The following is a 13584-nucleotide window of genomic DNA, read 5'->3' on the forward strand; positions in this document are numbered from 1 at the left end:
GATTTTTATGTTTTTAAATGGCTGAAAACAATAAAAAGAAGAATAAAATTTCATGACATGAGAACAATATAAAAAGCAAGTGTCAGTGTCCTTCAGTAAAGTTTTATAGGAACACAGTCACTCATTCGTTTTTTTGTTGTCTGTGGCTACTTTGGCAGTGCAGCAGCAGAGTGGAGTACTTTCATAGCACGTCCTGCAAAGCCTCAAGTATTTGTTATCTGGTCCTTTAAAAGACTGCCAACCCCTGATTTAAGACTTACCATTTTTTTACTTTAGTTAGCATATGTGTTATTTGTGTTATTTCTGTCATAGCCATTATAAGGTTAAGAATCCTGGAAAGGTACTAATTTTGTTTTGGAGCCAGATAGACTTGGGTTCACATACCAGCTATGATATTTATAAACATTGATCCTGGACAAACTAATTAATGTCATGGGGCCTCAGAGATTTCCTTTGTGACCAGGGAATATCAGTAGTATCTACCTTGGAAGGTTGTAGTGAGGATTAAATGAAATGTTACATGTTAAAGCTTAACACAATTTCTGACATACAGTAAGCACTCAGTAAGTGATAGAAGATGATGATTAGAAATTCTACGATGAAAGTATGCCTATATGTAAAAAATATATTACAACATATTTTCTGTATGCTGTAATATATTTTTATTAAGCACTTCCTGATTTCAGATAATTAAAAATAGGTGGAAAGATACTTTTATTTTTCATAGATCCTGATTCTTGATAATTTCCTGATAATGTTTTTATGTTTACAAACTGGATTTAAATACCACTTCTATTTTGATACTGGCTGTTTGGCTGTTTTTTTTTTTTTTTTTTTTTTTTTTGGAAAGATGAGTGAGAAAAGCCTTTTTGATTAGGCCAGGTTTGGATAATTTTCCCCATATGTATATTATTCTGTAAGTCTTTTTTATGATTTGCATTAACATCTTTATAGTATGCTCCTCAGAGTTGAAATAAAACGTATTTTTTTTTCTAAAGATATATCTAGTTCACTATCCAGAGACTTTTATATTAAGCTGCTTTTTGAAGTATTTGATTTAAAATATCTTACAATTTAGAAATTTGATATGCCTCTCAACTTCAAATGCTGGTTTATTAATGTTAATCCCAAACTAAGAGTGAGCAAATAAAAAAGGCCATTGTTCTGACTGAGTTAAACAAAATAGAATTGGGGTCATTGTGGCTCTTGTGGTTCTACAAATTGTACAGTTTCTTGGCCTTAGCTGATGCTTCAGTGAAGTGAGAGGATCCAGAGGAGATAGGGGAGGGCACTAATGTTCCCATGCTGTCCTTGATGGAACAGTGAGATGGAGGCAGAAGGGCTCTTCCATAAAACCATTGAACAGCACCTGGAGAGCTGCAGGGTTCTGTCTGATTGTAGCACCTTAAAAAAAGTAGACCTAAAGAAGATGAGATGTGACAAGAGTTTTCTCTTGAGGTTAAGAAACAAAATCAGACATTTCCTATCTGGAGAGATGAAGCTTGAACAGGAATATTCCCCAAGGTAGTAAAGTGTAAGGATTTTATAAAATAGATATTTACAGTATACCTGGACAAGGGTGGCCTATTCTTGTATTTAAAGGATATTGTTTTAGGACAAGTAAAAGGAAGTAAGAAATGGGTGTTTGGTTTAATTTCTCATGACAAAAACATGAATCGGAATGTTCAGAGTAGAAGTAAAATTCTGATTTTCAGAAACACATTTTTTTTTTGCTTCTGACTATATTTCTATTTACTATTTTATTGTATATCCTGGATTATAATATACATTAATATTGGAGTCTATGGAGATGGAAAGCATTGAAGGGAAAACCATGTGTGACCCATCCATTATGGAAATGTTATAATATGTTCAAGTTGTCTCTATTTGAAAAGATAGGCACCATACTCTAGGAGAGAATCTTCTAGAAAATTCTGTCAGTTTGCCCTATAATAGTAAAATTCTTATTATCTGAAGTTCAGCCTTGTGATCTAGGCAAGCCATTTGACTGTATTGTTTTTATTCCCTTGTGTGTAGCATGGAAACAGTAACTCCTGTTTCTCTTTTCACTGGAGAAATATAGGTAGTTGAAGGACTCAAGATGAGTAGCATTTTCAATAGTTTTGTGGAACATATCATGTGAAGTTCAGTAATTAACCCTTGATATCAAACACAGACCGGAAGAGTGAAGCAACATTTAACAGGAAAAGGAGTTTTGAACCTGGAGTCAGAAGACCTGGATATTTGTCTTGGCTCTGCTATAAACGGCTTGTGACTTCAGACAAATAATTTATCTCTCCAAAGGTCCAGTTTCCATTGACCTACCTAAGGAGAACCTGACAGGCCTTCCTTCTTGCTTTGTATACAGTAGTCCTTTAGATTAAGTAGGAATAGCAATTCTGACACAGTAGGATATGGGAAACCACATCTCTTTGTATCTGTGAATTGAAAAGTATCCACTGAGTACATCTGTGTATCTCATGCCATGCTTCGTGCTTCTTACATGTCTATCTTCGTGGAGATAGATTAACCCAGGATATCAAAAACAGACCATATCTATCTTCATGGATAGATATGTAAGAAGGTGTTATTGAGTCTTTGCCCTCAGGAGTTGTTCATTTCATGGGAAGACAAACTGTTTTATGTAAAGGAATGTTATAAGTAAGCAAGGAGATAGTGGAATGATCTGGCAGTTTGAGGACTGGTGATGTACTGTTGGAGAGGATACTTTGTAGCCTTGTGACCTTGAACATATAAAATGAGCTTTGTTGACTGCCTCCAACTCTGAAATTTGGTCATTCTGTCTTTGATGGGGCTCTGAGTCAACCTGTTGGTAGACAACCCAAGTAAGAACTGCTCATCAAAGCCAGATTTTTACATGCGCACTGTGTAATTGATCTAGTAGATGGAAGGAAAGGTCTACTTTAATTCACTAGAAGTACAATGAAGGGATAACCCTTCTTGTGAAAAATCAAGCATGTGAGAAGGGGCAAGAGACCAAAATGACCTTGTTCCTGAGGGCGTAAATTTGTGCCCTGGATCTCATTTCTTCTTGCCTGCAGCTCTGCATTCCAGCAGTTATTTTCTTTCCTAAGATATCATTCTCTCTTCACTGAATCCTCTTTTATTTAGCATCCATGCCTTTTGTTACTTGCAGCAGTGATAACTAGTTGCCTGCCCAGTCCCATTCTCTGTGGCTTCCATTTAGTATAAAGGATCCTCAGGATTTATCTGGGTACATGTTGGCCCAGCTAGAAACTGCATTTCCTAGCCTCTCTCTTATAGTTGGGTGTGGACTACATTCTGGCTAAATGGATGTGGACATAAGTGGTATGTGTGATTTCTGGGTTGCGGCCTTATAAGGAAGCTAATCGTTTTCTGTTTTCTCTTTACCCTCTTTTGCAGATGAGAATGTAGGAATGCTAATATGCTGATGGGGCATATTATTTACCCTGCAAAGGTGAGAGCAATAGCTTAGAGGGAGATGGATGAATAAGATGGATTTTTAGATGATCTTGAGGAGCAGAGATACCTCCTAGCCTGGTACTTCTCATTTATCTTTGGGTGGTTAAGTGAGAGAGGAATAAAGTTTTATCTTTTGAGCTACTGATAACTTAAATGAATAAATAATCCTTTTTAAACCACCTCTACCTTGGGATCCCCTTCATCTGTTGCCCATTTTTTTTTGTTTGTTTCCTTTTGCAGCAGAAATTTTCAAGAGTTGTTTATATTTGCTGTCCCTTCTTCCTCACGACTGATTCTTTAGACTGATCATTTGAGCTCATCATGTGAATTACTCTTCCTGTCAGTGACTTCTTCCTCTGCGCCCCCCCAAGTCTTTACCATCTCAGTAAGTGACATTATCATTTACCACTTGTGCAGGCCAGAACCCCTGGAGTCATCCTTGATTTTTTTCCTCTTCATCTCATGTTAAGTCTGGTCACTTCCGTCTTTGTAATGTAAACTGGACTGGACTACATCTCACTTTTTTCACTGGTTAAAAACCTAGGCTGAACTAGTAGCTTTTGTCATCTGGCAAACTGCCAACAGACTTCCCTGCTTCCACTCCTGTCTCTGTCCTCCTCCCTCATTCTCACCATACACAGTAGCCAAAAGAATGTTAAATGTTATTCAGATCATATCATTCTCTTGCTTACTGGCCTTCCAATACACTTAACGCTGAAACAAAAACTTAACATTTTATCCTGGAAATAAAGCCTTCCTCTCAGTCACTTACAAGGCTCCATATCTGTGGTTCTCAACCAGGGGAGATTTTGGAGACATTCTTGGTTGATTTTGGAGACATCTCAGGGGATGTCTGGAGACATTCTTGGTTGTCACAAATTGGGGTAGGTTGCTGCTGGCATCTAGTGGGCAGACAGAGGCAAAGGTGGCTGGTAAACATCCAGCATCCAATAATGCACAGAACAACTCCCAACAGCAAAAAATTATGTGGTCTAAAACGTTTGTAATGTTATCAAGCATATGGCTCCTGGCTGCTTCTCTGACGTCATTTTCCACTCTCCTCTTTTTTGTTCACTGGGCTGCAGTCTCAGTGATACTCCCTTTTTTTTTTTTTTTTGCTGACTTTAAAATGTTTATTCTTTAAAAAATTAGTTGCTTTTTATACAGCTATACAAAGTTCTTAATGTTTCTTTGGCAATGGAATATAATGGAATTTTACAACTGTATAAAAAAGTTACCTTTGCCTAAGAAACAATATTTACTGTGTGTACATAGTTGACTGACAAAATTCTCTACCATTCGGCACCCTAATTAACTGACGAAATAAGCTACCTCATATTACAGGATTCCCCAACAGAAAGGAGGAAAAAGATACACACGCACACATACACACACGACCTTCTGTGGCTCAAAACACAGTTTCACGGCCCTATCTGCAGGCAACTTGCAATTGCCAAATACAATTTAGTGATAAAAAAACCTTTCAGTGGTGAAAAAATACTTGTAAGTCCCACTGAAGTACTACTGTAGTTTATACATAAGAAATTACTTAAGCTTCAGCTATTCCAAATATATTTAATGCTCATGTTGTAAGATGAGCCTTCCACCCCCCAAAGTAACTGCATTTTATCTTTGAAATTAAGCGGAAAAACAAACAAAAAACTAAAACCCAGTGCTGGTGGCAAATGTACAGTGAGTTCACTTCTTCATTCTTCGCAAAGACTGAAATCAGTTTTCAGGACCATGAAGAGCTAGAAATTCACCTGTTTTCAGAGACTTGTTTGTAGACTATGCAGCAACTTTGATGTCTTTCCTATATTCAAAATCTGCAAACTCCCGGCCCCCACGACCTCCTCTGAATCCACCACAAAATCCTCGAGGGGCAGTGCAGGTACCACCTCTGCCACCACCACGCCTTCTGCCACCACGGAAACCAAGACCTCCTCTGCCTCGGTATCCCCCATGACCACAGTTTGGACGAAATGGGATTCCAGATGTTTCAGCATTTAATCTTCTTTCTTCAGCCCAGGTTGGTCTCCGTTCTCTATTGTCATCACAAGAAATATTATCAGAGAAGGATTTAGTTTTGTCGTAATAGCAATTAGGTCCAAGTGGATCTTCTTCATCAGCATTTCCTTCACTGTTTTGAGTATCAACTCCTGAGTATCCTTTATCTTCACCATTTACAGGCTTCTCCTGTTTCTCAAGTTTATCTTCTTATAATGAAACTCTCTGTCAATCTCTTCCTTGTTGAATTGTGCATTTGCACTTTCAAAGTCAAATTCTTTCTCAAATTTCATTGGCCCATCTCGCCGAATACCAAATCTTCCCCTGCCACCCCGATGACCCTCATGCCCTCTCCTTGGAGCTGAAGGAGCACGTGGAGCTACTTGTCTCTTGTTATCATTTCTGAGTTGCTCATTTTCTGGCCTTGAAACTTTGTGTACTTCAGCTTGCCTGTGCTCCTGATTCTCTATTGCTTTTTGGCTGGTAGATGGCAAAGGCCTGGTTGATATAGGACTCCTTCTCCCAACAGGTGGCTGGAGAAGGTAAGTGGGCCGAGATGGTCTGCACTGCTTGCTCCATGGTTGGGATTTTTCTCAAAGGGTCTAACTGAGGGCATGAATGACCTTGAGATAACTGTGTTTTTAGGGATCTTGTATCCTGTGTAAAGGCAGAACCAACCGCATTACTTTGGGGTAAGGTACCACTGTTTGATGTTTTTGTACCAAAGGATGTCAGAGAGCTTCCAGCAACAACAACAGCACCAAACTGCTGCCCAACTAAGGAACTTGGAGTGAACTGACTGTATGTGGGCATCCTGCCAAAAGGCCCATAGAAACGCATGGATTGGAATAAAGAAGTCGATGAGCCTAGTGAGGACTGAACAATAGCTGGGTCTTGAGCCAAAGAACACTGTGGTTTTGGCGGCTCACAAACAGTGAGGTCTTTAATGTCACTCCCACAGAATATAATGTATTCAAAGACTTCATCTCGAGGTAGTATTGGACTGTCTGTTGTTCTGTCTTCTGTACCAAAGGATCGAACTTTGGTGAGGGCTATGGTGGAGTTTTCGGTGTTGATGGTGTAGAGGATGCCCTACTAGCAGATCTCCGCCTTGGAGATGAGGCTGATCTTGCTGCCGATGTAAGGGGTGCCCCCGCTCATGGCGCCGCCCCCGGCCACTCTCAGAGAGGCAGATCCCATGCTGCTGTTGCCTACTCCACACGCCCGCTCACTCTGTTGGCGCCTGCAGCAGCCGCTACATGGCAGCAGGGCCGGCTCCGCTACCCTCCCCCAGCCTCCTGCCCTCAAGCCGTGGTGTGGCGGCCTTTTTCTTTTTTTTAAGTAGACTTTATTTTTAGGTTCACAGCAAAACTGAGCCAAAGGTGCAGAGGTTTCCCATATACCACCTATCTCCACACATATGCCGCTTCCCCCGTTATCAGCATCCCACATCAGAGTCACATGTTTGTTACAGTTGATGAACCTATACTGACACATCATTATTACCCAAAGTCCATAGGTTATGTTAGAATCCATTCATTTTTCCCACCTGTTCTGGGGGGAAAAAAAGAAAAACAAAAGACTTACTTTTGGTATTGTACCTTCTATGGATTTGGACAAATTTAATAATGGCATGTATCCACATCGTAGTATCTTATAGAGTAGTTTGACTCTGCTGAAAGTCTTCTGTGATTTGGCTGTTCATCTCTCCCTTCTCCTCAACCCCTGTCAACCACCAGCTTCTTTACAGTTTCCATACTTTTGCCTTTTCCAGACAGTCAGATAGTTGGAATCATACAGTATGTAGCCTTCTCAGACTAGCTTCTTTCACTTAGGATAAATATTTAAGTTTCTTCCATGTCTTTTTGTGGCTTGATTGTTCATTTCTTTTTAGTGCTGAGTAATATTCCATTGTCTGGATGCATTACAGTTTATTCATTCACTTCCTGAAAGACATCTTGGTTACTTCTAAGTTTTGGAAACTATGAATAAAGTTGCTGTAAGCATCCATGTGCAGGTTTTTTTTTTTTTTTTTTTTTTTTTTTTAAGTTTTCAACTTGGGTAAATACCAAAGCACACGATTGCGGAATCATATGTTAAGAATATGTTTATTTTTGCAAGAAACTGCAACAGTGTCTTCCCAAGTGGCTGTGCCGTTTTACAACCTCACCAGCAGTGAATGAGAGTTGCTGTTGCCCCACGTCCTTGTCCACATTTGGTGTTGTCAGTGTTTTAGATTTTGGCCATACTTATGGGTGTGTGGTATACGATGTTTTTTCTTCCCTTTGTATAAAAGCACATTCTATCTCAAGGATTTGTGCATGCTGTTCCTTTTACTTACAATGACTTATTTATTTATTTTTTTTAGAGTCATGGTTTTACTCTGTCACCCAGGATGGAGTGATCATCACTCACAGTAGCCTCAAACTCCTGGGCTCAGGTGATCCTCCCACCTCAGCCTCCCAAGTAGCTAGGACTATAGGATGTGTGCCAGTGTGCCTGGCTAATTTTTATAATTTTTGTAGAGATGAAGACTCTCTATGTTGCCCAGACTGGTGTGGAACTCTTGGGCTCAAGGGATCCACCTGTCTCAGCCTCCAAAAGAGTTGAGATTATAGGTCATATACTTCTTTCAGGTTTTGACATGGCTGCCTTCGTTCTCTTTCAGAGGGACCTTAATGATTACCTGTATATGCAGCACCCCCATCTCTTTCATATCATTCCATTTTATCATCTTCATATTCATATACATTTATTATTTGCTTATGTGTTTAATTTATTAATTTTTTGAGATAGGGCCTCATTTTGTACCTAGGCCAGAGTGCAGTGGCGCAATCTCTGCTCACTAAGCCCATTTCAGCCCCAACTAGCTGAGATTACAGGCCTGCACCACCATGCCTGGCCAGTTTTTGTATTAATAGAGACAAGGAGTAATGTTGCCCAGGCTGGTCTCGAACTCCTAGATTCAAGTGATTCACCTGCCTTGGTCTCCCAAAGCACTGGGATTATAGCCGTGAGCCACTGTGCCTGGCCATGTGTTTAATTTATAATCCTGTTCTCTCTTAGACACTCAAGGGGTGAGGGCTCTGTCTAGGCTCTTGCTATATCTTTAGCATTTCTACTTAATAAATATTTCTTGATGATAGAGAGGTGCTAGAGTCAATTTTAGGAATGGAGCAGGGTTTTCAGCAATAATGACAAGTCACAGGATCCAACTGGTAGCAGTAGGGAAGGTTGAGATTTGCTGGAGAGTGAAAAATCCGTTGAGACAAGGCTGCTTTGGTCTTCTGTTTAGTAATTAATTTTGTAGAATGGAGGAATTCACCCTTATTTATTTTGTACGGAGGCAAATGGCAAAAGAGCAAGCTGATAGGAACTTTTTAAGAAAGAAATGTTACTTCAGGGTGTAACTTTGGTTTTGCCTGTGTTTCTTATTGCTAGTCTCTGCATGTAGAGGTATATCTTTATATTTCAGCTATATAGGCCCTCAGGGAATATGGCATCTGCCTTTCTCTAATATCAGAATTCCTTCCACATTATCCTTGGGAGGTGATTACTTACCCTCTGCGTCTTTATTTTTGCTGTCTGAAAACTCAATTATTTGCATGACAGACTAACTTTTTAAAAAGAGTTCTTATTGTTAAAAAAAAAAGTCTCTCATTCTATGAAATTGGAACATTACTCCTTGCATTTCTGACTCCACAGAGATCTGCTTTATTTTTCACATGATAGCTCTTTGGCTGTCGTGTGAAAAATGGCTGGTTCTTTTATCTTCCCACCAGTCTCTTCTCTTTCTAGGCTCAGTGTATTCATTTTCTTCAACTGTTCCTCATAGGAGAAGGTTTTTAGATGATTTTCCAGGTCCATTCGTAATATTTTTGGGACTTGGGGCAAGGATACAAATTGCAGGTCTGCCATAATTTGGATATTTGACCTCTCCAAATCTCATGTTGAAATTTGATCCCCAGCACTGAAGGTGGGCCCTAATAGGAGGTGTTTGGGTCATGGGAGTGGAGCTTTCATGTCTACATTAATGTGTTCTATGGGTGATGGGGGTGAGTGAGCTCTTGCTGTTAGCTCCCCCCAAAGAGCTGGTTGTGGAAAAGAGCCTGGCACCTCCCTCCGCTTGCTTCCTCTCTCACCATGTGATCTCTGCACATGCTGGCTCTCCTTTGCCTTCTGCCATGAATGGAAGCAGCCTGAGGCTTTCACTAGATGCCTGACCTTCCAGCCAGCAGAATTGTGCACCAAATAAAGTTGCTTTGTAAATTACCCAATTTCAGGTATTCCTTTATAGTAACACTCAGTGAACTAAGACGAGGTTCATATGTCTAAAAATTTACAAGTTATGAATCAAGTTAACTGATACATACAAAATGTTCCATTGCCTACCTTTATCAAGTAAAACTTCATGGTAACCTAGATCAGAGTCAGACAGAGAATTCAGATTCCTCCGAGTTTGTTTTTTCGTTTCGTTTTTGAGATGGAGTCTTTCTTTGTTGCCCAGGCTGGAGTGCAGTGCAGTGGTTTGATATTGGCTTATTGCAATCTCCGCCTTCCAGGTTCAAGTGATTTTCTTGCCTTAGCCTCCGGAGTGGCTGAGGGACCACAGGTGCCTGCCAACATACCCACCTAATTTTTGCATTTTTATTAAAGACAGGGTTTCACCGTGTTGGCAAGCCTGGTCTTGAACTCCTGATCTCAAGTGATCTACCTGCCTTGCCTTCCAACTCTGAGTTTGTTTTTAGAACAAGGTAAAGTGCAGAGAGCCAGCCTCTGACCTGAGATCGTCTCTTCCCCAGGCTCCTTGTAGTAGAAACTTAACATGTGCGTGTCTGGAACTCCAGCCCATACATCTCCATACATCCTTCAAACGGCAGCTCTTTGACCATTCTTTGGCCTAGGGTTGTAAATACCGTTGGTGGGGTCATCTGTCCTTAGGACAACTGACTCAGAGAAGGGGCCTGAGCAGACCCTGGAAGCAAGTGGGAAATTTTGGAGTCTTGGTCAAGATGAGGGCTGGGGCATGTTGGCTGCAGATGAGCATGCCCTTTAGGCCCTTAGCACAGCTGGCGCCATGGTCAGGGGTATGGTTAGAGGAAGGTCAGTGCAAGGCCCTCTAAAGCTTGAGGCCTAGGATGGGTGCCGTTGCTTAGGTCCAAGCAGTACTGTTCTATCCAAGTCAAACTCTGGGCTTGATCCTATTTGCTAGAGTTGGTTATTGTGGAAAATGTTATGTTCTCTCTTATGGTGCCTCAAATTAGATGTGATATTTTAGTTAGAGCTTTTTAACCAATGTGCCAGCAGTGCTCTGAATGTGTTACAGATGGGCCAGAAATACTGATTCCCTTAGTTCTTAGGATTGTCGGGGCAGAGTGGCAAGAGCTTCTAGGCTGATCACTTTTGGGCTCCAGCAGCATGACCTGTTTACCCCAGGGTGCCTGTACCAGTGCTATTATCCTACCAGTATCAGGTGTTTTATAGACAGCTTTAGGAACATTTTTTTTTAAATGAACATCATTTGGGCCACTTGACAGCATCAGAGGTGTCAAAGTAGGTTTTGTGCTCTTATTAGTAAGGAAATAGATCCAGGTTAAGTCACTTATCTAGTGACATTTTCTTAAGTAGGCCAGTTGAAACTAGAACTCCATTTTTATGACTTATTTTGGTATATTCTCTCTACTAACCCAATTGTGTTCCGTGCACCTTTTTTTCAGATAACTTGTCATTCTTGTTTATCTAGGGCTTATAGGAAATTACATTTTTTAGAGCTTTTCTCTCCCAAATTTTGTTAACATTGTTTTCCTTTTGTTATTTTTTTATCTAAATATTCACTTTTACATTTAATCTCTACTAAATAGAATTATTTGTATTAGATTCAGAATTGATGCAGCATCTTGAAACTTGATTTTGTGTGTTACTCATTTTTATAGTTCTCTTCTTTGGATTAGTGTTATATTTAGTTACTACAGTAATGTTTGTATGAAATGGTCACCTCAAACTCATTTATATAAGATTAGATTCAAAAGGCAGGAAAGTGTGCTGTATATTTTGGAAATATTCCTTTTGTAAAGTTAAAGTTCTGGTGCTTAAATGTAAATTCACTTCTTTTTTTTTTTTTTTTTTTTTTTTTTTCTAATGCCTATTTTGTACTTATCTTTAGGAATGTTATTTTATTGAAACCTTCCAGTAACTCTGGTAGTATTACTATCATAGAAGGGAACTAGGCCTCAGAAAAGTGTGGTCAGTTGATCAGGTTTACTCAACGACATGAGGGATTGATTCATACTTTAAATCCAAGTCTTTTTGCCCTTAAACTGCCTGTGTTTTCCACAGTACTACTTTATAAATAATGTGAAGTGATTTCTGACCATCTAGCTTGGGCTGGGAAGGGGTGTTTTCCAGATTTACATTCTTAGCATTAGAGTAACAAATTATCTACTATTACTCCTGTACAGGACAACCTCTCCCTCTTCTCTCCCAGCAGAGAATTACCATCTGGCCAAAAATGTCAGTAGCACCAGGATTGAGAAACCCTGCTGTAAGAGTTCTGAGTGGTCAAGGTTTTACTTTGAATGCATTTGTGTTTGCATTTTAGCTCTTTACCATGATGATAGATACTAGAATGCATGAGAGATGTGTGAACTACTTATGCCTGCATAGTTTATATTCTTAATTTGTCCCTCCCAGTTTGTGAACAGGTTGACAATAAGGGTAGAACATGATGTTTATCCATTTTTACTCTGTGTTGTTTCTAGAGAATCATGGATTTAATGTTGAAGGCTTTCTGAATGGTGAAGGTTAGGCTTTTTAGGTTTTCATTCTTATTTTTATGACTTTCAATAGGACAAAGTTGTGAGATGTGCATTTAAGCTGGCTTTCATGTATTGGCTTGCTAACAACACACCTATTCCTATGAAGAGTTGTGTTGATTGGTTAGAGCACAGATTTGAAGGAATGGTTGCTTAGCATTCTCATACAGGTTCTTTTTTTTTTTTTTGAGACGGAGTTTCGCTCTTGTTACCCAGGCTGGAGTGCAATGGCGCGATCTCGGCTCACCGCAACCTCCGCCTCCTGGGTTCAGGCAATTCTCCTGCCTCAGCCTCCTGAGTAGCTGGGATTACAGGCACGCACCACCATGCCCAGCTAATTTTTTGTAGTTTTTAGTAGAGACGGGGTTTCACCATGTTGACCAGGATGGTCTCGATCTCTTGACCTCGTGATCCACCCACCTCGGCCTCCCAAAGTGCTGGGATTACAGGCGTGAGCCACCGCGCCCGGCCTCTCATACAGGTTCTTTCTGTTTTCCCCTGTTTTTGAGTTCCAAGGCATGATCAGAACCTCATTATAGCACTTTTCCTAATTTCTATTCAGTACCTTCCTACAATTTCTATTTAGTACCTTCTTTGATCTAGACTTCCATGCTCACCTCATTAAACTTGTTTTGGTGTGTCATTCTAAACCATCAAGAACCATCAGAAGTTCCCTGTCTCCTACTGTACTATTCAACTCTCTTGCTTGAGATTCAAGGATAGCCTCTTTAGAATCCTTCTTAACTCAGGATTCTGTTTCACCAAATGATAAACATCTGTCTTGTTAATATTACCAACAACTACTGTTACTGCTAATATTGTTTAATTATTATAGATATGCTATGAACTCTTCTAAGCCCCTTACATGCATTACCTGATTTAATCATCACAGGTGCCCCATGAGGTAGTTACTTATGGTAATATTTTTATTGCAGTAGAATATACATAAAATAAAATTTGCTATTTTAGCTATTTTTAGGTGTACAGTTTAGTAGTTTGAATATATTCACATTATTGTGCAGTAGATATCCAGAATGTTTTCATCTTGCAAAGCTAAAAACTCTATGACTGTGAAACAGCTTGCCGTTTTCCCCTCCTCCCAGGCCCAGTAGCCATCATTCAACTTTCTCTTTCCATGATTTTGACTACTTTAGATACCTCATATAAATGGAGTTGTACTGTACAATATCTATCTTTATGTGACTGGCTTATTTCAGTTAGCATAATGTCCTCAAGGTTCATCTATGTTTTAGCATGCAAAAGGATTTCTTTTCTTTTTTTTTTTTTTTTTTTTTTTTTA

At 39.7% G+C, this 13584-nt stretch overlaps 1 protein-coding gene and 1 pseudogene across 3 annotated transcripts in view; one reads left to right on the forward strand and one right to left on the reverse strand.

The window, feature by feature from the left end:
* The window catches only part of ARHGAP32 (Rho GTPase activating protein 32), a 312493-nt gene that overhangs the window by 3607 nt on the left and 295302 nt on the right, over window positions 1-13584 (forward strand). The window lies entirely within an intron of this gene.
* LOC116556043 lies at window positions 5026-6693 on the reverse strand (annotated as a pseudogene).

The sequence above is a fragment of the Sapajus apella genome, unplaced genomic scaffold (assembly GCF_009761245.1).
Source record: "Sapajus apella isolate SASKATOON/1434 unplaced genomic scaffold, GSC_monkey_1.0 scaffold16, whole genome shotgun sequence".
Taxonomy (NCBI): Eukaryota; Metazoa; Chordata; class Mammalia; order Primates; family Cebidae; genus Sapajus; species Sapajus apella.